Source organism: Alosa pseudoharengus, unplaced genomic scaffold (genome assembly GCF_046254945.1).
Source record: "Alosa pseudoharengus isolate Yale_2024_CS ecotype anadromous, Long Island Sound unplaced genomic scaffold, YU_APseudo_1.1 YU_APseudo_1.1_scf_1, whole genome shotgun sequence".
Taxonomy (NCBI): Eukaryota; Metazoa; Chordata; class Actinopteri; order Clupeiformes; family Clupeidae; genus Alosa; species Alosa pseudoharengus.
This window is the reverse complement of record NW_027468564.1, coordinates 36,191,515-36,218,267: the sequence shown is the minus strand read 5'-3', so window position 1 is coordinate 36,218,267 and position 26,753 is coordinate 36,191,515. Positions and strand designations below refer to the sequence as shown.

At 45.1% G+C, this 26,753-nt stretch overlaps 1 protein-coding gene and 1 pseudogene across 1 annotated transcript in view; both read left to right on the top strand.

Moving 5' to 3' along the window:
• Positions 1-17,095, top strand: part of LOC143126776 (uncharacterized) — a 132,197-nt pseudogene extending 115,102 nt beyond the window's left edge.
• Positions 17,096-26,018: 8,923 nt separating this feature from the next.
• The window catches only part of LOC143127112 (NACHT, LRR and PYD domains-containing protein 12-like), a 53,157-nt gene continuing 52,422 nt past the window's right edge, over positions 26,019-26,753 (top strand). The window contains exon 1 of the mRNA XM_076288420.1: positions 26,019-26,086. The gene's annotated coding sequence lies outside the window, so the exon portion shown is untranslated. The remainder of the gene's footprint in view (positions 26,087-26,753) is intronic.

Here is a 26,753-nt window from a genome sequence, read left to right as displayed (position 1 = left end):
ACACAAAGGTGTAAAGCATCCTCCTGTACAGATAGCAATTCCAGAGTAATCCGGTTTTGAATTTGCAGCAGATTTCTACATGCATGTCACTTTGGGCTTTAAATTTCATAGCAGGCCAAATAAAACATAAATGTTAAATACAGCATAGATATCTGTAAATATTAAAATCAGATGATTTACAGTTCTATGTAATATGCACACACACACACGTTTCATGTTTTTGTCATGTTTCTTACAGTGATGCAGGTCTACTGCTGTGAATAGGCTAAATACAACTTTTATCATTTTTATGTCTACTATATAGTTAACTTTGGCCTTGGTGCCCTGATGTGTGGCCTTTGTGCCCCCTGCCAAACATGCACAACTGAAGGCCAAGTGGCCTTGCTCCTAAAATTATGAAATTCCAAGCCTGGTCCTAATGTTAAGACAACTTTTCATTTATGGTTCATCAAGCTCACTCATAAACACTCGTTGCATCTAGGCTAGCCTACAGGTAGCGATATGAATTCTGGTGACCATTCAACCAGTCAAGGATTTATTGTGAAATATTTAAATTTTGGGAAGTTTACGTAGCATAGGCTAAACTGTATGTTTATTTCGTCCCCCATGCCTGTTTCATTTGTCCCGGCCAGGAGGGATAGATGAAACATTGTGCACGTTCCACTTTTGCTTAAAGAATTCCTGAAAGGTTTTGTTCAGAGCTGAAAGTGCTACTGTATTTGACAAAAGACAGATGTAAGTTATTGTTAGTGACAAAATATTAACTTTCGGTGTGGTCTCTTTGTAAATTACGTGCAATTAAAACATGTTTTGATCGTCCCAGTTGTCCCCTATAGGCTAGTGCATGATGTCCTATATCCAAGGGGAATATTCTCACCCCTATGTATTGCCACTCTGTTTCGAGGGACAAGGGGTAGGCTAGGGGAAGGGGAAGAATAACAAATGGGATTGAGCCTTAGGGTCTGTAGCATTATGAATGTAACGTTATGATTAGATAAAGGTTAGTCTTTAATTGGTGTTTCATTCCTGTTTCATACAAAAGTATTTTAAGCATTTAGTTGAGAGGTGTTTGTTGATTTTGGATTACTTTGTTATAGCTCTTTGCCAGCTCAGACAAAAAAACCAGGTCAAATTATTTTAACAGCTACAAAAATAGATGACCATATAATATAATAAAATATATTTTAATGTCCCCATGATGGAATTTGTTTTAGCTCAGCATAACCCATTGATAGACAACTTAGATTTAATATGTTTGTTTATTTGTATTTGCACATGCACACATTCACACATTGAGCACGCATACAGAAGCACACATATACACAAACGCAATCACACACATGCACACATTCACACATTCATTTCCATACACATGAGTTGCAAGAGTAGGGGGTGGAGTAGTCGTGTCCTGGCTAAATTCCCAACCTGGTTCATTCAATCTGGCCCCCTAATCATCCCCCAGTGTCATTCACTACCTCACGCTCCACCTCAAGCTGGTGTGTGGTGAGTGTTCTGGCCCAGAATGGCTGCCCTGCATCACCCAGGTGGGTGCTACACATTGGTGGTGGTTAGTGAGGTTCCCCCCTTCACAGTGAAGCGCTTTGAGTGTTGAGAAAAGCATTATATAAATATAATGTGTTAGGAGATGGAGACAAATTGACAAGTGTGATTTATATTTGGGGAGTGAATTTGCAGGACTGAACAACGGTCATATTTTGTACCGCTGTACGGTACATCTAGTTGGCCTTTAGTTAAGTTAACCCCTAGGAACATGAATCACTTGTGCTGCCCACATGACACTACAAAACAACAGCAACATCAAGTTGTTTACATGGCTGCTGAGTGTGTAATGTAGTGTTTCTCCAGCCAGTGTCCCTGCTGTGTACATAATGTGTACAAAAGGTTTGTGTGCACATATTGTAGCACTGTTGGCTGCCCGTCTGTAAATCTTTGGAATAAATCATCAGCTGCAGTATGTGTTAAAACAGACTGAGTCAGTGCCAGCTTTTGAAAACAAGCTGTGGAATGATGGCATCAGTGCTGCAAGGGACACCTTCCCAGCTCTGACCTGCAGGATGCAGTTTTAGATCAAGTAAATTGTCATGTTGATATTAACAGAATAACAATAGATCCAGAGGTGATTACGAGGGTATTTAAAACTACATGCTTTAACAAGGCAACAGGGCCAGATGGCATGTCTGCTTTTCTTATTAAAACATTTGCAGAGGAACTCACACCGGCCTGGCATCCACTCTTTCAGCTCTCTATAGATTCCCACTGTGATGTGGCAGCTCATAGGCGCGTCCTAATGGCGGCCGCTATGAGCTTTCATCTGCATTTTACCGTTTGAACTCACTCTCACTGATAACTTCACTCCAATGTACTCATTGTTCATTCCCCACGCTGTGTGTATTGTTAGTGTGTGTAGAAACGGATGGGTGCACACATACTGAAAACCGCACCAAACATTTCACTCACGTTTCATTCATTCATTCCACATCAAACTCTGTTTATTTCAAATGTCCATACATGGCAACAACATCAGACAGGTAACATCTTACAAATATCTAGGGGTCCACTTTGATTACGATCTTAACTGGCACACAGATGTGGCAAATGTTTGGACAAAAATCCACCAGCGTCTCCATTTCCTGCGGAGACTAAGAGTGTTTGGGGTTTGTGAGAGTATCATGTTAATTTTTTTATAGAGCCACCATAGAGTCCATCTTGCCCTATGGCATCACCAGCTGGTTTGGAAATCTTAGTTAAGTTCAAGGCCCAACTACGTAATCTGGTCAAAACAGCTGGACAAATGATGGAGTCCCTGCTCCCCTCACTCTCCAAGACATCTTTGAGCAGTCCACTCTACAGCAGGCTGACAGAATTCTATCTGACCCCTCCCATGTGCTGTACCAAGAATATGAGCTCATGAACACAGGAAGGAGGTACAGGGTCCCTTTCTGTTTAGCACAATCACTACAAACATTCCTCTGTCCCCCTGTCAGTTAAACTGGTTACTGGGCAACGTGGGCAGAACAGTAGGAAAGCCCAAAAACAATACTAAGTGCTGAGTAGGGGGCTGTGTATGGGGGCTGAACTGAGTGGAGATGTGCTGAGGCTGTGGGGTATGGATGTGCTGTGTGTGACTGGAGAGTACAGAGAGAGAGTGAGTGTCTACTTTGGGACTGTGCTTAATGGGACTGGGTGGGAGAGAGTGAGTGTCTACTTTGGGACTGTGCTTAATGGGACTGGGTGGGAGAGAGTGAGTGTCTACTTTGGGACTGTGCTTAATGGGACTGGGTGGGAGAGAGTGAGTGTCTACTTTGGGACTGTGCTTAATGGGACTGGGTGGGAGAGAGTGCTAGTTATGGGCTATTTATTGGGCTTTTAAGATCATGTGAGTGTAATGTATGGCATGACGGATGGCTGTGAATGTGTGTCCTTTTTGTATTTCATATTTGTATTTACTCTGTGTATAACTTATGTGCTATGTCCTGTGATGTGTTGTGTTTTGAGATTCAAGATTCAATACTTTATTGCCGTGCAAGTTGCTAGAGATTTGTTTCAGTGTGCTTATGACCGGACATCACCAAAGACACAAAAAAGACAGGATCACCCTCGACACAGGCAGATAAACAGGGCACACTGATCACAACATACCTGGATGACAGTCCAGGAGGCTTGAGTGACAGATGTCAGGTTAAAGTGACATGGTGCATAGGGATGCAGAGTGCAAATCCACAAACTTTACAATCAATAGATCAATAATACTAGTATGAGTAGCATAAAACATATAGAAGACTATTGTAAACACAGTGTAAAGAGATGTGCAAATTATACAGGCTCGTTAGGAGAACCTTTTTTCATGAGGTAGTGGTTCAGGGATGGAGAGCTGTTTAGACATTTAATGGCTCTGCAGTATGTGCTGTTGAAAAAGCAGGAGGTTTTGGCCTTAAAAGCTCTCAACCTTCTCCCAGACAGGAGGGTGGTGAAAAGGGAGTTGGCAGGGTGAGTCTCATCTTGAAGGATCATTAGGCCTTTCCGGTGGATACAGGCCTTGCAGATCTCACAAATGGGGGAGAGTTAGCAGCCAATGATTTTTGAGGCCGTGTATTGTAGTGATGGGGACGAGACCGCCTATGCCGAGTCCGAGTCAAGACCGAGTCTTTGAAGGGTCGAGACCGAGTCGAGACCGAGTCTGTTGGTTTTCAAATACAGTCGAGACCGAGTCCTTTAGGAGTCGAGACCGAGTCGAGACCAAGACCATAAAAAAAATTCAGTTTTAATATTCAGAATTTAATATCACCCCAGTTAATAATTAACAGTTAGGCCTACAGACTAAGCTAGATTGGGAATTGTTTAGAGGAGCAGTCTTAACGTCTTAATATGGACTATGCTGACCTACAGACACTCACCGGCAGCAGAGCCATAGAGATAAATAAACGGCTCTGACGGCAGTATCTTTGCATTGCACCATGGGATGTCATTTTCAAATAATGCCGGTCAACATTGCATTTTATTATTATTGTTGTTATGTGTTGTCTGTTTTTTTATATGAACATAAAAAATGCGTTGGTCTCGAGGACTCGGTCTGAAATTACGAGTCCTTCGCCTCCCACTGTGGTCCGAGACCGAGTCAAGACCGAGTCTTTGAAGGAACGAGTCCGAGACGAGACCGAGAAAGCAGAAATTGGTCTCGAGACCGGACTCGAGTACTACATCACTAGTGTATTGACTATCCTGTCCAGCTGCAACCTCTGCTGGACAGTAGAGTTGCCATACCAGACAGTAACAGAAAAGGTGAGGACACTCTCGATGGTGGCTCGGCAGAACTGCAACATTCCCTTACAGGCCACCCCAAATTTCCTCAACTGCTGAAGGGAAAAAAAACCTCTGCTGGGCTTGTTTGGTTTTTGTGGCTGTGGCAGCTTACCCCTTATCCAAAACAAATGTCTCCCTTGGGTGAGCTAATAAAGGAACCTTGACCTTGATACAAGCATTTAAGAATAGTGGAAAAGAGAAGTCAATTAGATGCATTTAGACTAGTCAGGAATGACTTGCCTTTAGTTAAGTTAACCCCTAGGAACATGAATCACTCCTGCTGCCCACATGACACTACAAGACCACCACCACAACAAAAACAACAACAAGTTGTTTGCATGACTGCAGAGTGTGTAATGTAGTGTTTCTCCAGTCCATGTCCCTGCTGTGTACATAATGTGAGTGCTACACACATCTGTGCCTGTGTCCATGCTCATGAGATACAGTGACCTCATGGTGCTGAAGGATGGCCTGAAAATGTCCAGTGTTCAAAGACTGACCTTCCACTCTCATTTGAAACAGGCTCAATCTGTGCCACCTCTCTAAAGCAAGCTGTGAAATTATGGCATCCGTGCTGCAAAGGACACCTTCCCATCTGAGAGAACTGGACATGAGTGACAATGACCTGCAGGATGAAGGAGTGGAGCTGCTCTGTGTTGGACTAAGAGATCCACAATGCAAGCTGGAGACACTGAGGTCAGTAATTAGGAATGTTATGTAATATACTATTTTACCCACCATATAGTAAAAAACGCCAGTGTGCCTGTGTGTAATATTAAATTGTACATCTGTGAATATTGTTAATAATGATTTGCACTTAATGGTGACAATGATCTGCACTTAATGGTGACATGTTAAATGGTGACATTTTAAGGATTTTCAGTCAAACTGAAGAGCATCTCTTGTTTCAGACTGTCTGGTTGCCTCATCACACATGAGGGCTGTTCTCTCTTGTCCTCTGCCCTCAAATCAAACGCCTCCTACCTGAAACATTTGGATCTCGGCTACAATCACCCAGGAGCCTCAGGTGTCAGAGAGCTCACAGACAGACTGAATGATCCCAGCTGTAAACTAGAGACGTTGAGGTGAGCTGTATTACATCTTAGTTGATTTCTAGTGGAGCTGTTCATCCATCTGTGTCCTGTGCTGGAGAGCTTTCTGTGTGGATACTGGATATTCTGTCACGTTTCCAGATGATTCCCTCCCACATATTAAACTGGGCATGATGTGGCCCTTTAAGTACTGCAGGTAAAAGGCAATCAATATGACTTTCTAGTAATAATAATAATAATAACTTGGACTTATGTAGTGCCTTTCATGGTACCCAAGGTCGCTTAACAAATAGGGGGGAGGGGCTAGTTGTCAAAAGACTTACTGAAGAAATGTTTTGAGGTGCTTTTTGAAGAGGGATGGGGCAGAGTGCACGTGGAGTGGTAGACTGTTCCAGAGTGTGGGAGGAGCATTGGCAGAGAAAGCCCTGTCCCCAAGAGTCTGCAACCTGGTGCGGGGGGTGGCCAGCAGTTCCCTGTCAGATGACCGCAGGGAACGTGACTGAGTGTAGGGGTGGAGGAGATCTGTGAGGTATTGTGCTGAGAGTCCATGGAGAAATTTGTAGGTGAGCAGGAGGATCTTGTAGGTGATGCGTGGCTTGACTGGCAACCAGTGGAGCTGTTGGAGGATGGGAGTGACATGCTGTCAGGGCTTTGTGTGGGTCAGAACCCTGGCAGCTGGACATATTGGAATCTTCTAAGGGGCTTGGTGGGCAGTCCACGCGAGGTGATGAAGGCATGGATGAGTGTCTCAGTTACTGAATGTGTGAGTGAAGGCCGGAGTCGTGAGATGTTTCTGAGGTGGTGATGTTGTTGATGTGGGACCGGAAGGAGAGAGCTGGTGGAGCTGTTCATCCATCTGTGTCCTGTGCTGGAGAGCTTTCTGTGTGGAGACTGGATATTCTCTCACGTTTCCAGATGATTCCCTCCCACATATTAAACTGGGGATGATGTGGCCCTTTAAGTACTGCAGGTAAAAGGCAATCCCCCACTTACAAACTCATGAGGCTTGTGAACAGTTTGCACTTTATTTAAAGCAAGTTTTAGAATTCATAACACAAGATGGGCAACCATGTCTGCCCATACTACAGAAGATGATTAGGCACAGCTTGCACAGTGACCCACTGATGGGTGAAGGAGAACCAAGCTTTGAAAAATTAGTAGGTAATAAAGAGATACATGAATCATTTAAATACGTTAATAATGTCCACAGCACAGGGGGCAATAAAGACCACTTACATGCCGTAAGGGCTGAGCTACACCAGGCGCGTAACTGAAGCGTTTCGTTCGAGTAGCGTCTGCTGCAACAATTAAGTATAAGTGTACTGTATATACTCTTTTGATCCCTTGAGGGAAATTTGGTCTCTGCCTTTATCCTAATCCGTGAATTAGTGAAATACACTCAGCACACAGTGAGGTGAAGCACACGCTAATCCCGGCGCAGTGAGCTGCCTGCTACAACAGCGGCGCTCAGGGAGCAGTGAGGGGTTAGGTGCCTTACTCAAGGGCACTTCAGCCGTTCCTACTGCTCAGGGTTCGAACCGGCAACCCTCCGGTTACAAGTCCGAAGCGCTAACCGTAGCCACGGCTGCCCCGATATAATGATGATAAGAATTGTGTGAGTGAGTTGAGATGTGTTGATAAGAAAATGGAAGTCTGGAAGTGTGTGTGTGTGTGTGTGTGTGTGAGAGAGAGAGAGAGAGCATGTATTTTTGTTTTTGTGTGTGTGTGTTTGTGGTGTAGAAAAACTTGTGTGTATCTTTTATTCATTTATTTGCATTTATGCATTTATGCAGGGAGTTGATATTTCTTGAGAAATTTGAGTTTGAGTGTTTGTGTAGGAAATACAAGAAATACACACCAACACACTACATCCCTCCCTAAGTCACTTTGCTTTACATAGAAGCTACTCTTGAGAAATATCCTGCTTGATATAGAGACTCTGCAGTATATTACTGTCTCAATTCATAATAAACACATCTCATACTAAACTCAGTGTTGTGTCAAAACTGTATTTTCTTCTCTCATCCTTCTAAAGGTATGACCATGGAGGAGAGTGCAGGATTAAACCAGGACTGAGAAAATGTGAGTGATTTTACTTTTCCTGAAAAAAGCCATACACATGATGCATTACATTGTGTGTGTGTGTGTGTGTGTGTGTGTGTGTGTGTGTGTGTGTGTGTACGTGCATGTGAACATGTGTGTGTATGTGTGTGTTTATGGATGTGTATGTGTGTTTGTATAAAAGTCAGAGATATACATGTAGACACACCCAAATCCCACCCACACATTTATATGATTTACATGGAAGCATTAAGTTGTGTGTACATTGGCAAGCAGGTAAATACACATAAGTCACAGCAAGTAAAAGACACACACAAACACACACAAACACACACGTTCACACAACTTCTTTGTCTCACACACACGCACACACACGTTCACACAACCTCTTTGTCTCACACACACTCAAACAAACACAAACACACACGTTCATACAACTTCTTTGTCTCTGACACACGCACACACACGTTCACACAACCTCTTTGTCTCAGACACACTCAAACAAACACAAACACACACGTTCACACAACTTCTTTGTCTCACACACACGCACACACACGTTCACACAACCTCTTTGTCTCAGACACACACACACAGACACACAAACACACACCAAACACATATACACACACACACACACTAAACACGCACAGACACAAACACAGACACACACAACCACACAAACACACACACACCAAACACACACACCAAACACACATACCAAACACACACACACACACACAGACACCACACACACACACAAGCACCAAACACACACAGACACAAACACACCTAACAAACACAGACACACCAAACATGTACACACACACACACACACACACACAGACCAAACAAACACACACACACACACACACACCAAACACACACACAGACACAAACACACACACACACATACCAAACACACACACACACACACAACAAACACACACACAGTCACACACACGCAAACACACACAGACACAACAAACACACACAGTCACACACACACACACACACACACACACACACACACACACAGCAAACACACACACACATACAGTGGGTCCCAGTTAAAAATTGACACTTCATTCACGATCATGGTGAATGGTGAAATGTAAGTACAACTGCAGCCGCTTGGGGGCAGCATAGTCCGCTGTGGCGTTCCACTGTTGAACCAGACAGCAAGGGCTGTGATTGGCCGAGTTTTCAGTGCGTTTCTCTGTGTTTTTAGCAGCCCCTGCAACATGCTAGTCCACTGTAGCCTAAGCTTTGTACATAATGTTAAACATAGTTTTGGATTCAGTGGCAAGATTTCTTGATTGTACAGTGTCTGTCTCTCAGTAATGTTTTAAAATGAGAGCTTCGTCAGCTGGCAGTAGGCTACTTTGTCGGTAGTCATGAGAAGTTCGCTTGCTACAGAACATAAATATGCTGCCCAGAAACCTTGTGAATAGTTCTGATTTTTTTTACTACACTAACGAGGTTGAAATATAGACTTTGCCTACAGCATCTCCTTAACAGTAATGTTAACAAAATGACAGCATTCATATGACAAAGAAAAACGAATTCGGTCACTCAAGACGGTCTACAACCAGTGTAGGCTACAGTCCTACCCAATATATTACATTACATTACATTACATTACATTTGGCTGACGCATTTTTAACCAAAGCGACTAACAACATGGTAAACAGTTTAAGTTTTAGAGCAATTCTCAACAATATTAGGACAATTTAAAAAACATAAGAATAAGTACAGTAAGAATAAGTGCATCAGTGAGTGCTGTTTTTAACAGTTACGTGTCCGTTTAAGACGGCTGGTGAGTGCTAGGATCAGCAAGACTTGTTGTAAGTGTTGCTATGAGAGGAGATGTTCTCTAAAGAGCTGGGTCTTCAGGAGTTTTTTGAAAATGGAGAGGGATGTCCCTGCCCTTGTAGGAACTGCCAGTGTGTTCCACCAACGAGGAACAACAGATGAGAAAAGTTTGGATTGGCCTGAGCGTACCGGAGGTAGAGCTAGACGTCGTTCGTCTGAGGAGCGCAGCGGTCTGGAGGTAGCGTATGTCTGTATGAAGGCATTCAAGTAGGTGGGAGCAGAACCGGAGACTACTTTGTAGGCAAGCGTTAGAGCCTTGAATTTGAGGGGGCCGCCATAGGTAGCCAATGTAGCTGGATGAGTAGTGGGGTAACATGTGCCCTCTTGGGTTGGTTGTAGACCAGGCGCGCCGCCGCGTTCTGGATCATCTGAAGTGGTTTCACTGTGCAGGCTGGGAGACCTGTCAGGAGGGCGTTGCAGTAGTCGAGTCGTGAGATGACTATTGCCTGAACCAGAAGTTGGGTGGCATCTTGAGTTAAGTAAGACCTGATTTTCCGTATATTGTAGAGTGCGAAACGGCATGACCGGGCGACTGAGGCAACATGATCTGAGAAGTTTAGTTGGTTGTCGAGAACAACTCCTAGATTTCTTGCAGTCCTGGTAGGTGAAACAGACAGGGAGTCAAATTTGATGTTGATGTCGTGGTGTATGGTAGGTTTAGCTGGGAGGACCAGCAGTTCAGTCTTTGAGAGGTTCAGCTGGAGGTGGTGTGCCTTCATCCATATAGCTATGTCTGAGAGGCAATCCGAGATCCGTGCTGAAACCAAGGGGTCATCAGGTGGAAAGGACAGATAGAGCTGTGTGTCGTCTGCATAGCAGTGGTATGAGAAGCCATGCGAACGGATAATCTGTCCCAAGGAGGTGGTGTAGATAGCAAAGAGAAGGGGGCCCAGTACTGAGCCCTGGGGGACCCCTGTGGTGAGATGGTGAGGTGCAGATAGCTGACCAAGCCATGATACGTTAAACGAGCGTCCTGTGAGGTAGGATTCAAACCAGGAGAGAGCAGAACCGGAGATTCCCATGTTAGCGAGTATAGAGAGAAGGATGCGTGATTAACCGTGTCAAAGGCAGCCGATAAGTCAAGCAGAATGAGTGCTGATGACCGAGCGGTCGCCCTGGCTTCTTTTAATGCTTCTGTTACAGACAGCAGAGCCGTTTCGGTAGAGTGGCCGCTTTTGAACCCAGACTGATTTGGATCCAGAAGGTTGTTCTGTGAAAGGAAGTCAGAGACCTGTTTGGAGACTGCTCGTTCAATGCCTTTGGATAGGAAAGGCAGGAGTGAGACAGGGCGGTAGTTCTCGACTTGAGCAGGGTTGAGAGAAGCTTTCTTAAGTAACGGTGTTACCCGGGCCATTTTGAACGCTGTTGGAAATGTGCCGGAGGTTAGCGAGGCATTGATCACGTGTGTGATAGCTGGTGCGATGGTCGGGCTGATGGACTGAAGTAGGCTCGTAGGTATAGGGTCCAGCGAGCATGTGGTAGGACGGCTGCATGTCAGGAGTCTAGATACTTCATTCTCGGAGAGAGGCGTGAATGCTGAAAAAGATGATCTAGCAGTCCCTAGAGGTTGTAGGAGTGCGGTATCTGAGTCAGATGCGTTGAGTGGGCATGTAGAGAATTGACTGCTGATTGCCGCCACTTTGTTTGTAAAAAATGAGGCGAGGGTATCTGCAGTAAGGCTGGATGGAGGAGGAGGCATCTGAGGGTTGAGTAGCGATTTGAAGGTTGAAAAAAGCTTTCGAGTGTCTGTAGCGCTGTTGATTTTGTCATTGTAGAAAGCTGTCTTAGCAGCAGTGATGCTGGCTGAGAAGGAGGTCAGGAGTGTCTGGTAGTTTTTGAGGTCATCAGTTAGTTTGGATTTGTGCCATTTCCTCACCGCGGCTCTGAGTTTGGTGCGCTGCGATCGGAGGGTATCATTTAGCCATGGATGAGAGTGTTTGGATCGAGCTGGCATTGTGGTAAGAGGGCACAGCTCGTCTAGACACGAGCTCAGTGTGGAGCAGAGCGAGTCTGTGGCCTCATTAACCTCCAGAGAGAAGAAGGTGTTGAGTGGAGGTAGACCGGAGGCAACCACAGAGGAAAAGTGCGTTGGAGACAGGTTCCGGATGTTGCGGCGGAACGTGACCATCGGCTGAGGAGCCGGAGGCTGTTCTGTCAGGCTGACGTTGAACTGGATGAAAAAGTGGTCAGAAAGATGGAGAGGCGTCACCGTGAGGGTGTCTGTGCTGCAGTTCCGAGTGAAGATCAAGTCAAGCTCTTTGCCAGCTTTGTGTGTCGGTGGGCTTTGAACCAGTTTGAGGTCAAAGGAGTGGATCAGGGCCAAAAAGTCCGCTGAGCCTGGGGCATCTAAGTGGATGTTGATATCGCCGAGAACAAGAAGCGGACAGTCATGCTCAGGGATGGAGGACCGCAGAGTGTCAAGTTCGTCCAAAAAGTCGCCTAGTTGGCCTGGAGGGCGGTAGATGACCAGCACGTAGAGTTTTGCTGGGGCGATCACTGTGATGGCATGGAATTCGAATGAGACATATTTGTTTGAAGGCAGTGGCGGGGTGAATTTCCATTTGTTGGAGATCAGCAGACCCGCCCCACCTCCTCGTCCAGATGGACGAGGGGTGTGGGATAGTGTAAGGTTAGTGGAGAGTGCAGCCGGGGTGGCTGTGTTCTCTGGTTTGATCCAAGTCTCAGTGAGAGCAAGGAGTTTCAACGAAAGATGGTTGGCATAGCCAGCTATGAAGTCCGTTTTGTTGATAGGCCTACTCGAAGCAGATAGCGTTGTCTGACGGTCGAGTGGGTTAATGCACGTATTTCCAGAACAGGTCTGCAACTTTCAGGCAGTTCTGAGTTCGAATCTAGGCAGGAGCAGGGCCATATAAAGGCCTAGGCCTATTGTTATCATTTTTTCATGGTGTTGCTCCTGGCAATACTTGTTTATAAGACGTTTGGTGATTAATTGATAGCTGTTTTTGGGACACGTTTAACGTTCTTTATAATGAGCGCATCAGGGGAGTAAAACGACTGTTACGCGCTGTTACAACTGTAGGCTACAATGATTGCAATACAAAAATATGCGCGTGTGCGTGTAATGCGTGCGCATATGCGTGTAATATGTTTTGCACTTTTGCCTCATGTGTTTTCAGGTTTGAGGGCTTTTTTGGCAAGATTGACCTTGGTTAGACTCTGCATATGTTATTTCTCCGTATGGAAAATAAAGTCAATTTTTGACACACGTCTGTTATTAGTTCAATAACAAGTGTTGCTTGTTAAAACATGTGACTAGTGAAACTCAAATGATTTTAGAAATATTTAGCCAAAGCCAAAAAGTGTTAGAGAAGGAGAGACGCCGGTGCAGCTCAGATGTCTTCTTAATTTTCTTTATTCTTTAGTAAAAGGTGCAGAACATTATTAAACTTTGACTAACGTTTCGATGTTCGTTAGTCAAAAACATCGACACATCGAAACGTTAGTCAAAGTTTAATAATGTTCTGCACCTTTTACTAAAGAATAAAAAAAATTAAGAAGACATCTGAGCTGCACCGGCGTCTCTCCTTCTCTCTAAAATATCTGTCCTGGCCTGGTTGCAACGGATTGTGGCCAAACGACAGAAGCGCGGAGAACCCTCCTTTGTCTATAGAAAGTGTTACTTTGTGCCCCGCGCTCCACACTGCTTGTGAAAGAAGGGGTGGGGGAGGGGGGCTTAACGTGAAAAAGCTTAATGTCCCAACTCCCAAAACGGCAACAAGTCATAATGGTAGGCTACAGGAAGTGGGGGGAGGGTATGGGATGACCAGAGCCGTCTTCGCTGTGCTATTCAGAAAGCATCTATTGTCTTTCCAGGCGCACACAGCTCGTTATAACCTATCGAGTGCCTTAACAGATAGGCTCTGCTCTTGGGTTTGGCCTCACAGCGAACTCAACCCTCTTGTTGCTTGCAGTTTGTTCAATAAAGCGATGCAGATTACATTATTTATTTCTGATTAATTGCGTCTTTTGATGTCTTTTGCAACATCTGCTTGTTAGGCTGGGCTACTGTCCTGTACAGGTAAATGTTCAACAATTGCTGGTGTAGGCCTACAGGCTATAATCAATTAGGGACTGTTCATTATTTATTTAAGGGGCTACCGGAGGAGTTTTGGGAGCTTTAGTCAAAAAAGACGTGACCCTCCCTCGCCAGCAAGAAATTTTTCTATGACCCTCCAAAGTGATTGAGAAAAAACGCATGACCCAGTCCCAACAATTTAGGCTATTGATGCCTTCTGTAGGCTACTGGGTCAATTTGGGAGCTTGCATGCTACGACTCCTTCCTTGAAATGCCTTGAAAAGGCTGTCGTTTGCACAATTTCACAAATAATCACTGGGACCGAAACAAACCTGTCAACTTTTCCCGGGTTTATCGCGTATTTTAACTTTTTCCTCGCTATCTTAGGAGGAGCTGCGGGGGTGCGAGGCCCTGTGCGAACTTGACAGATGCATGAACTTACATGCATGACACCATGCGATAGCTTACTTTACACATAGCCAAGGCTACCGTCGGTGCATTTTAATAGTAGCCTAGTCTAATAAGCTACACCTGCTTGTCTTTAAGAGGGGAAATTGTATAGCCTATAACATTAGCTGAGTCACATATTTGGCCATATGGTGTTTATCATAGGCTACATCACGAAACCAAATAGTGTAACAAAGGCAAACACTTTAACAGGGGAAATTAATTGGGCATGAATCATTGTGCTGAACGGTATTTGTCAATGAGCAGAAACACACACGACATTCAAACTGTTGATAAGATGGAAACTGGTCTGTAGGCTAACATGGACAAATAAATGACACTGACTCGCCATATCTTGCTTTGCCGCAAACTCAGCAATGAAATCATAGGCCAGTTTGCAGGTAGCATAACGTCTTTTTCAATTCATAGAAGGGAGAGCCCAGTCTTACCTGTGACATTGAGGTGCGCAAATAGTTTTTAATAGCCTGTTCAACTTCGAAAAGTTTTGTTCACCCGATGCCAGTCACTGATCGCAATTTCAAATTTCGGGAAGCTTCGTTCAATCTTTTTAAGTGTTAAGTGCAGTTGGCCCCTATCTGCCCCCTTTGGAATTATATCTCGAGCCTATTATAAGGTCCAGTGCGTTATGTCCTGGGATTCGGACGTGCTCAAAAAGAAAAGAAAAAACACTTGTTGCTTTGATATCTTTTTCGTTGGAACTTCGGCAAGCAGGCATGCTGCGGTTGCAATGAATGAGGATAATTGGTTTTATCTGCGGATTTATTTTTTGCATTATTTTGAATATGACTCGCTCCAGTCTAAACAGCACGTCTACTTTTCCCACACGCATCTAAGTTCTAACACACATATCCCCTCTGCTTTCTCTCTCTCCATCCCTGCGCACGGTGCTTTCTTAAGCTGCACCATCTTACAACAATTGCATCTACATTTTCATATTAGAATGTTTTGTCAAGTGTAAGCTTAAACTACCGTGATCAATTTAAGTTCCCGTGCCCCCGCTGCGTCATGGAAGCAGTAAGTCAGTCGCATCAAAAATAGTAGTGGCACCCAAGTGACACCTTGTGGTTGTTTGTGTCAACTGCAGTTTGTGCCATTTCTGCCGAGAAAATGGGGATCGTGATTCCTGAAGGAACCCGTCCAAACTTAACAGGGACCCACTGTACACACCAAACACACACACACACACACACACACTAAGACACACACTCCACATACACACACACACGCACCAAACACAAACAGACACACACATCACATACACACACACACACACACACACAGCAAACACACACATACACACACCAAACATACACACACACACACTATAATCAGTAAATCAGTGTGTGTGTGTGTGTGTGTGTGTGTATGTGTGTGTGTTTGTTGTTAACATGCCCTTTCCTACCCCATGTTCTGATGAGGATGTTCTCTCCTCTTTCCTCTCCTCTTGTGTGCAGATGCCTGTGAGCTCACACTGGACCCAAACACAGCATACGGATTTCTCTCTCTCTCTGAGGGGAACAGAAAGGTGACACGGGGGACTTACCAGCCGTATCCTGACCACCCAGAGAGATTTAACTCCTACTCTCAGGTGCTGTGTAGAGAGGGTCTGTCTGGACACCACCCAGAGAGATGTGACAGTCTGGGTCAGAGTCTAGTCAGCGCGGGTCAGTCTGGACGCTGCTACTGGGAGGCTGAGTGGAGTGGTGATTGGGTTAATATAGCAGTGGCCTATAAAAGCATGGAGAGGAAAGGGGAGGGGGAGAGCAGCAGGTTTGGACGTAATGCCAAGTCCTGGAGTCTGCAGTGCTCTAGTAACAGTTACTCTGCCCTGCACAATAATAAGAGCACTGCCATACCTGCCCTCTCCTCCCGCTCCAGCAGAGTAGGAGTGTACCTGGACTGGCCAGCAGGCACTCTGTCCTTCTACAGCGTCTCCTCTCACACACTCACCCACCTGCACACGTTCCACTCCACATTCACTGAGCCCCTCTATCCTGGGTTTTGGGTGCCTAACTCCAGCTCCTCAGTGTCCCTCTGCCAGATCACATGACCTCCTAATCCTGCAGGAGAGGAGAGTCACACACCCCTGTTAACACACTCGTTCGTATGTGTGTGGGAGAGTATATGTATATGTGTGTGTGTGTGCGTGTGAATGCGTGTGTGTTTGTTTATGTGTATGTGTGTGTTTGTGAGTGTCAGTGTGTTGACCTGTCCTGTCCAACATTTGTCCCTGATCCCTGTATTTGTGTGTGTCTCTCTCTCTCTCTCTCTCTCTCCCTCTCTCTCTGTGTGTCTGTGTGTTCTATTTCTGGATTCTTTTGTGCTGCATCATTCTAATCTCTGTTGTTGCTGTGTGTGTGTGTCTGTGTTTGCAAGTGAGTATGTGTCTGTGCGTTTTTTGTGTGTGTGTGCGCTTGTGAGTGTGTGTGTGTTTCTTCCCTTCCTTCTGTGTTTCAATCAATTTCTATTTAAGTAGCCAAACCAGACCAAACACGTCAGATATCAGATGCTGTTGAATTTCTTACAATTTGAACTTGAACCTCGTATATTGTATGTGTTCTGAAGTTTAAAAGATGAACATACAGTGAGAGTGGACAGGTTTTCTCAGGGCTGGGAGTGTTAATCCACCGTTATTTTATATATTCTGATATGCTTGAGAGTGAGAGGGAGGGAAGAGGAGTCCTTTTATTTTAATAATACAGTAAATGAAATATGTAATTGGTTAATTGGCTAAAATGTCTTTGGTTTGATATGTGTATATAACAAAGAGGAACAGAATGTAAATCATAGGAAAATTAAATCCAAATAAATAAATTAATTAAATTAAAAGTGTGTGTGTGTGCATGAGAGTGTGTGTGCGTGCGTTCGTGCATGCATGGCATCATGTTCAGTTGTATGGCACATGTGCATTCTCAGTGAGCAGATACTTGACCCACTTGACATTGACCTAAACCTGTGGGCATCCAGGTGGGGGTGGAAGGGTTGAACATCCACATCCACTGAGCAGGTGCCCATGACCACGTAACCCCCCAAATGTGTCCTGGTGCTGGATCCAGGGCTCAGGGTGTGTGTGTGTGTGCTGCCCACTGCTCCAGGTGTGTGTATGTGCTGCCCACTGCTCCAGGTGTGTGTGTGCTGCCCACTGCTCCGTGTGTGTGTGTGTGTGTGTGCTGCCCACTGCTCCAGGTGTGAGTGTGTGTGCTGCCCACTGCTCCAGGTGTGTGTGTTCTGCCCACTGCTCCAGGTGTGTGTGTGCTGACCACTGCTCCAGGTGTGTGTGTGTGCTGCCCACTGCTCCAGGTGTGTGTGTGTGCTGCCCACTGCTCCAGGTGTGTGTGTGTGTGTGTGTTGCCCACTGCTCCAGGTGTGTGTGTGTGTGTGCTGCCCACTCTCCAGGTGTGTGTGTGTGTGCTGCTCACTGCTCCAGGTGTGTGTGTGTGTGTGTGTGCTGCCCACTGCTCCAGGTGTGTGTGTGTGTGCTGCCCACTGCTCCAGGTGTGTGTGTGCTGCCCACTGCTCCGGGTGTGTGTGTGTGTGTGTGTGTGTGTGTGTGTGTGCTGCCCACTGCTCCACTGGTAGCGTGTGTTAGATAAACTAAGTCCAGATAACAGACTGGCCATCCTCAGTACTCATGTCTCATGTAAAGGACGAGGCTGGTTAATTAATGCCCAGGGAGAGGTCATATAGGGAATGAGGAAACGTCATCATCTTGCTGGTCAGTTGTTCTTCATTGGGTCATCTCATCCAGCTTCTGAGACACAGCAGAGGAGAGAGAGAACAGTGGGGTGGGGGGGTCAGACGACTCTACCAGTGTCCACTCCTGCTTCCTCAGTCCTGCTTGGACTGCCCTGGACATCAGGGGAGGTGATGCTTTGGTCCTCACTGACTGCTGTTGAGACCATTGTGGGAAGTGTTATTTAAAACCTGTTCTTAGTTTTGAGACATCAGTGGATTCCCAGCTGTACACTGCTGATCCCAGGTGCTCATGGGTCAAGTGTCTGTCCAGCGTCCTGAAAGCTTCCACTGATGGGTCTGTCCAGCGTCCTGAAAGCTTCCACTGATCCCAGGTGCTCATGGGTCTGTCCAGCGTCCTGAAAGCTTCCACTGATCCCAGGTGCTCATGGGTCATGGGTCTGTCCAGGGTCCTGAAAGCTTCCACTGATCCCAGGTGCTCATGGGTCATGTGTCTGTTCAGGGTCCAGAAAGCTTCCACTGATCACAGGTGCTCATGGGTCTGACCAGGGTCCTGAAAGCTTCTGCAGCTGTAAGTCACACAGATGAATCAGAAACACATTAAACCACACCACAGAATGCCTCAACTAAACCTGTATCTAAAGGGTCATTGTGTGACCTCCACACAGGTGGTCTGGCCAAGGCTAAGACTTAACTAATTATCACACAGCATTTGTCATCTCACTTCCTCCATGGACATATGGGTCACTGCTTTCACCAACGCTCAGGGAAACACAAGGAACCTCTGGTTGTGATTTCCAAAATATCTGTACATGTACGGTATGAATGTAACATATTTGTGTGAAAATGTTTCACCAGAAAGTCTAAGGAGTCAGAGTTCAGAGTTCAATCCGACCACAAGCCACCTGAGGCTACAGTCACGAGCACCTGGGTAAGGCACCAGGACCGCACGCCTTCCAGATACATAAATAACTAAGAGACATAAATAATGTCCACAGCACAGGGGGCAATAAAGACGTAAGGAACAGCACATTCATATGTTTATATGTTCAAATCCCTGAGTACACACACAGTAAATGGATCACGCTACACATTATTACACCAACTGGTTCAACTCACCCAACCACATGTCCTGTCCAGTCCTGCGTCCTTCCAGCAGGAACGGCTCACACTGCAGGACCACCTGCTAACCTGTCTGGGGAAACTGGGTACATGATCTGTGTTTGGGTCACACCCCTTTCTAGGCTCTGCAGCAACAACAAAAGAGAGAGTCTGCACTGTGGGCATAGACACATTGAAACAACGTCTGTGAATGTGTTTGAAGACTGTTTTTAAAAGAAAACATGAAAATAGGCAAAAGAACATTAAAGCCACCGTATGTAAGAAATGTAATTCAATTAATCATAAAATGGCTAGTCACTAATCACTAGACATTAGTAAATCATGCTAATTTCAAATACTTATATCACTGACAACAGTAGTCCGGCCAGGATATCGTCATTTAAAAAAGTGAAGTTGCAGCCCTCAACTGATGTTGATGTTTACATATTTGTGTTTTAGCCTGATCTGCCACCCTCCACCTATCTAGTAATCACAAAGTCAATAGTGTTTCGGCATCTGGGTTGCCAGCTCTGCTCTAGTTACCACATCTGCGGTGTACACCGCTCTACAGTATTTTGAAAGTGATTGTAGTACCAGTTTTGGCCAAAATCCTACATACGGTTCCTTTAAGGCCTTAACTGTAGAACAGTATCTGGTCAAAACAGAGTGAAACAGCCTGTCTGAATTTACACTATTCAGCCTTGTTTAGTTCCCGAGTCTCACAACCTGGAACAGTGCAGTTATAAAGAGCAGAACCCCAATGAAACGTCAGCAGACAGAGGAACCAATAAGGTGTCATCGGCCCACAGGTCACAAAGTTAGCGGGAACACACAGATGGACATACCAGCATGGGATGGGTGGGATCATTGGCAGTGCCTCAGGCCTGTCTGCAGACTCTCTGCTGGTGAGTTCCAGGGTTGGGAGTGCAGCTCCTGTGATCTTCTCTGCTGATTTGATGAATCTCTGGAGGGACTTGTGGTCCTGAGCAGTGCTGTTGTCATGCCACACTGGCAGCCTGTTTGGTGACACAATCTCAACACCTGGGCAAGTTTGTGGAAGGAATGTCCTGAAGTCCAGCTGCTCTTGGTCATTCTAGATGAGCTGATCTGTGGTGTATGACCATGTGAGGTCCTCAGTGATGGAACTCTGAGGAATTTAAAGGGGCCCATCTTGTCCACTGCAGACCAGTCTATGTGAAGTAACGGGTGATGATGGTGCTGTGGCATATGGCAATGGTAAACCCTGGTTCACCAAAGAGGTTGCTGCACTTTGCAGGAAATAATGCTCTGCATTTAAGAAAGGAGACAAGGAGGAGTATAAGACTGCCAAGTATGAACTTCGTTCTGCTAAAGCTGATTATGCATTGAAACTGGAGCATCAACTGGCCACCAACAACCCCAGGTCCGTCTGGAAAAGTCTGAAGGAGATGACCAATTTCAATAGAGGGTCTACTTCACCACCAGATGAGGACCCTGAGCTTCCTGATAGACTCAATGCATTTTATGCCCGGTTTGAGGACAATCAGCCACCAGCAGTCTTCCCACCTCCTCCTCTTCTCCCTTTGTCATCCAGGAGGCAGAGGTGTGCAAACTTTTTAAAAAACAGAAGGCCAGGAAAGCAGCAGGACCAGATCAGCTTTCCCCAGCTGTTTTCAGACACTGTGCAGATCAACTGGCACCTGTCTTCACTGACATTTTCAACACCTCTCTGCAGCAGTGTAGTTTCACAGTGTTTTAAAGCCTCTACCATCATTCCGGTCCCAAAGACAACAAAAACAACTGGGCTCAACGACTTCAGGCCCGTTGCCCTCACTTCAGTGGCTATGAAGGTGTTTGAACGTGTGGTACTCTCCCATCTGCAAATCACAGTATCACCGCTGATGGATCCCTACCAGTTTGCTTACCAGTCAAACAGATCTGTGGAAGATGCCATCAACCTAGGAGTTCACTCTATACTGCAAGACCTGGAGTCAAGCAACACCTATGCACGCATGATGTTCATTGACTTTAGCTCTGCCTTTAACACCATTAATCCACTCATCCTCTTCTCTAGGTTGCAAGCCATGAACATCAACTCAGCTCTGTGTCACTGGATACTGGACTTCCTGAGAAATAGAACTCCTGAAGATTTGATTTATTTATATTTATTTAATTTATCCCCTCCCGCTATTAACCCCCCCCCCCCCCCCCCCAAACGGACTGAGCTACAAAAAATACCACCAACATTGTTGTGTGGCAGTTAAAGTTTCTATTCTATTCTATTCTATTCTATTCTATTCTGATGCCCTCTGTTCCTTTTCCTCAGGTTCATTATCAGCTCTCTAGTTTTACTCACCTTGAGAGAAAGGTCATTATGCCTCCATGCACAGGCCCTGGGCACAAAATCGGAATGCGCACGCACATACTGTAGTACAAGCCCCCTCTCATGAAGAGCACACAGAGTTTACAGCTCATACAGGGAAACCCTCAATCTAACAGGCTACAGATATGTACAGTATGGTTTGGTGTTATTTGTTTCTCCTATTTGATTTGTTACCATTTTGATCTTGGGGGTCAAAGGTCAAGGTCTCTGTGACCTCATGTAGCACTACATGTACTTTTATGTGAATCATATGTATGTCCATTAGAGTTATACTTCACAATAACTAATCAGCATTTTCTGTGTTTTTCCATGTGTGACACAACATTTCTGTGTGTGAGTATATCTGTGTGTGACTTTGTGTGTTTAGAGGTAACAGGGAATTGATTTTTGTCTGTGTGCGTGCATGCGCGCGCGCGTGTGTGTGCGTGTGCGTGTGTGTGTGTGTGTGTGTGTGTGTGTGTGTGTGTGTGTGTGTGTGTGTGTGTGTGTGTGTGTGTGTGTGTGTGTGTGTGCGTGTGCATGTGACATGGAAGTTCTTCCAATGAAGTGCAACTTAGCACTGTGGATTCTCTCCATCCATTCATGCCTGTGTATGTGTACAGTATGCTGCCCTGAACATCTGGAGTCATTAGGCCACATCATTAACTGCTGTAGCTCTATTAAAGGGCTGTGTACTGCCAGACACGACAGACTTGTGGACCTCATGCTGTAGCTGCTCAGATCCCACGCACAGAGGAAGAGCAGATCTATAAACACTTATCTATTTATGGAAGACTCTTACTGTACAAAAACACTAAAATACTAGCCTTTGATCTCTGACGTTGGATACAAATGCCAACTTGTTGTGTTAGTGTTTGGTAGCCTTAGGCGCATACATAGGCTGATGGGTGGACTACAATGCCCTTCCAGAATTATTGGCAAATTTATTAATATGGGTAAAAAAGGCTGATAAAAAATACCCCTTACTGTTTGTCAAATGTTGTCCTTAGCAAATACGGAAAAAATTGTACTCCAAAAAATGTGTGTTGTAATTATTTACTATTTTGTGCAACCCCCTTTTGCCAAACAGAGCAGTGTGAGTCTCCTCTTGTAATGTCTTTATAAGCCCTGAGAACACAGTGGAAGGTTGTTGGACCTTCCTCAACACAGAATCTCTCCACATCTGCCAGAGTCCTGGGTCTTCTCTTGTGCACTCTTGTCTTCTCTTGTCCCAGTGGCGTCTAACAAACTCCCAGTGCTCTTGCTTGTGATGAAAATATGAGAAAGACTTCTTTCTGGCATACCTTCCAAACAGTGTGTTGGCATGGAGGTGACGTTCTACAGTGGATTTGGAGACCCCAAATGCCACCAAACTCTTTGGGGATTTTTGTTCCCTTTTCCTCACTGTGGCTGCTGACAAAACAGCCTTGCGTCCGCTTCCAGGAAGTTAATTTCTCAAATGTCTTAATGATTGAATTGAATGACCTTATGTTTTACACCCCAGTGAAACAGGAAAATCATTGATGATGCTTAATTTAAAATGAGTTAGTTAATTTACATTGCCTTCGTTCAAATTTCTTGGGGTGCCAATGATAGTGCCAATGACTTAGTAATTAAAAAAAAAAAATGTTATATCAAAATATAAAATATAATATAATTTTTATTCTCAGACTAAACCTACCACTAACAAAGGTAGGAAAGAGTTAGTGCAGGAGGTGTCCATAAGCCTGGCGAGGCCATAGGTTCCAGTGAACAGCTAACGTTGTTAAGTACGACACAAAGCACAGTGCCTAAAACCCCCCTTTTTTTTAAATGACTGGAATCTACGGCCATTCGAGGCGTATTGCTTTTCTAACAGTTACTCCAGATATGTGGCATTGATTCATAAAATAAAGACACATCTATGAAAAATATATTGAATCATTCAAAAATATTTTTTTTCGGCAATACATATATTTCTCCTAGCTGAAATATATTTCTTCCAGCAGGAGGGAGAGGAAGTATCCAATCAAACAACAGGATGGTGCTTAAAGCAGAACAAGTGGGACTTTTGGTTCCAAACAGGCTCCTGCTCATCTGTCCCCTGTGCTGCTCACCTGTCCCCTGTGCTGCAGGGAGCATCTCCTGCTCACCTGTCCCCTGTGCTGCTCACCTGTCCCCTGTGCTGCAGGGAGCATCTCCTGCTCACCTGTCCCCTGTGCTGCTCACCTGTCCCCTGTGCTGTAGGGAGCATGTCCTGCTCACCTGTCCCCTGTGCTGCAGGGAGCATCTCCTGCTCACCTGTCCCCTGTGCTGCTGGGAGCATCTCCTGCTCACCTGTCCCCTGTGCTGTAGGGAGCATGTCCTGCTCACCTGTCCCCTGTGCTGCAGGGAGCATCTCCTGCTCACCTGTCCCCTGTGCTGCAGGGAGCATCTCCTGCTCACCTGTCCCCTGTGGTGCAGGGAGCATCTCCTGCTCTGCCTCCTGCTGCTCTCCTGCCCCTTAGAGGAGCTCTAGGAGGCTGAGTCCAAACAGCCCACAGGAGAGTCTGCTCACCCACTCCCTTCTCCCAGGACCTTGTGCTGGCACGACTGGCTGGCTGGCAAGAGAGACCCAAGTGTGCCTCCACCTTGCCCACTGAGAGAGACCCAAGTGTGCCTCCACCTTGCCCACCGAGAGAGACCCAGGTGTGCCTCCACCTTGCCCACTGAGAGAGACCCAAGTGTGCCTCCACCTTGTCCACCGAGAGATACCCATGTGTGCCTCTCCCTTGTCCACTGAGGGAGACCCAGGTGTGCCTTCACCTTGTCCACTGAGAGAGACCCAGGTGTGCCTCCACCTTTGCCCACTGAGGGGGGAGTGAGGCGGGCACAGCTGGCACGGTTGGCTGGCGAGAGATGCTGATTGGCTGCTGCTTCCCATGCAGCTTTCTGCTCCACAGGCTCATCCTGCACAACTGCAACAGCAGGAGCATCTGTAGCCCAACCTCCTATGAGCCTCCTGCTCATCACACTTTAACATGTTAAGGCCACACAGGAGCATCTGTAGCCTAACCTCCTATGAGCCTCCTGCTCATCACACTTTAACATGTTAAGGCCACACAGCTGACTGCTTGTTACCATGATGTGCACTTTTCATCATTATTCAACATGTTTTATGCATCTTAGAATAATGAGAGAATAATAAGATAAAGAATAATAAGATATGTGCATGCTAGGAAAAGGTAAGAAATATGTTCTTTAATTTCTTATTATCTTCAGAAAACATTAATGTGCAAAGGCATCTCCTCTCTACAGCACTTCCCCCTCTGCCACAGCAGCACACGGGCTATGAACAGAACAGCCCCACAGCACCTGCTGAGAGACACAACGTCCACCTCCACTCAGCTCTCACAGATAATGTGTCAGTTCAGTTGACTTAGGATAAGCTCAGCTGGGCTATTTACAAAGAACAATACCCAGAGATGTAATTGAAGCCAGGTCCTTAGTGATTTGGTAAATCGGCCTGTCTAGCACCACACCTGCGTTAGGCTATGTAGTCTGTGGCAAGTCTGCTCTGCAGCGTGGGAGAGAGCCACAGCCCCTAAACCTGTGTGATGATGAGCCTGTTAGACACATCCATTCAAATCTCCATTCAAAACCTCTAATTAGCACGCTACAATACGTAAGGTCAGTATGGTTCTTGGGGTCTCTAATGTGGCCAGAATATACGCACCCTCAGGTTCAGGTGGACAGTTACTCAGTACTCTCCATAATTACTGTCACATCTGCTAAAGTTGACTGAAAATGGAAAAAGAAATAATCTGTTGGTGATTTATTGTAATCTGACAATGAAAACAATTCCGCCTTGAAGGGAAGCAAATTTATTCTGAAAAAAGAAAAAAATTCATAAAGAAATAAATATTTTTAACAAAAACAGGCCGCCCACAATTATTGGCACCCCTGCTTGTAATACCTTCATGTGCCTCCCTTTGCCAATAAAACAGCTCATAATATTCTCCTATGATACCACATAAAGTTAGAGAATACAGAGCAAGGGATTTAAGACCATTCATCTTTCCAAAATCTCCTCAGATTGTCCAGATTCCTCCAGATTCTGCTCTTTGACTCACCTCACTGTTTTTCTATGGAGTTTAGATCAGGGGACTGAGATGGCAATGGCAGTAGGTCACTCTGAACACACTAATAAGGCTACAGAGACGACTCAGAGCTGCTGAGGAGTCTTGCCCCTATAGCTGCCATTCATGTTCCTCTTTTCAATGTCTATAGTGCTTTGAATACTAAAGTACAGCCTGCTATTTGAACAATTTATCAGATCTGACATTGATATAAATTCCCAGCTAAAATAACCCCCCTTCAGATTAAAACAGGGGCCTATTCTTTCATTGCTAAATTAGGGCTGTGATCATACTGTATGTCAAAAAATCTTGACAATTTACAGAAAGACAACTTAAATAATTGATTCAAAACAGATATAACTAGCCTATTCTAAATGTGCTTGTGTGTCGTATTTTACCGAAGTGACTCTAACATCAGTAGACTGACACTGACATGGGGAAGTGCTATTGGTCATGTGATAAACGCGGAAGAGGTGAAAACGAAAGTAAGTCTGAGCGACTGACAAAAAAAGACCGACCATTTCCATCGGTGTTTATCAAGGTAAGCATAATAAATCAAATTTACGGTTGTTATCGACATTAGAGGTGGTAAATACTCTTAAAGATTAATTTAGGCTTCAGTCGGAGACGATAATTTCCACGCTTTTGATTAGTTTGCGAATTTGTTTTTTTACAATAGGCCTAGGCCTAGTCTACTTTTTTTTTTTTTTTACTTAACTCGAATTTGCTTTGGCGTACAAGTAAAAAAAGTGGTATGAACAAAGAAGGCTTACGTTGTCTAAATCCAGACTGTCACCAAGGATCAGCAGCTGCAACAAGGCCTAGATGACGACGTCAACAATTAGGATAGGCTTAGGCTGTGTGTTACAACTGCGACTTGTAATTTCATAATTTTAGGGGCAAGGTCAGTTGGGCATATTTGCTGGGGGGCACAAAGGCCACACGTCAGGGCACCAAGGCCAAAGTTAACTATACATTAGACTAGCCTACATAAAAATGATATGAGTTATATTTAGCCTATTCACAGCAGCAGACCTGCATCACGGTATGAAACAGTATAACATGAAACATGACATATTACATAGAACTGTAAATCATAGAACCGATTTTAATATTTACAGATATCTAGGCTATATAACATTTATTTTTTATTTGGCCTGTTAGGAAATCATGTAGACCTATTGAACATTTTAAGCACAGTTCAGCTT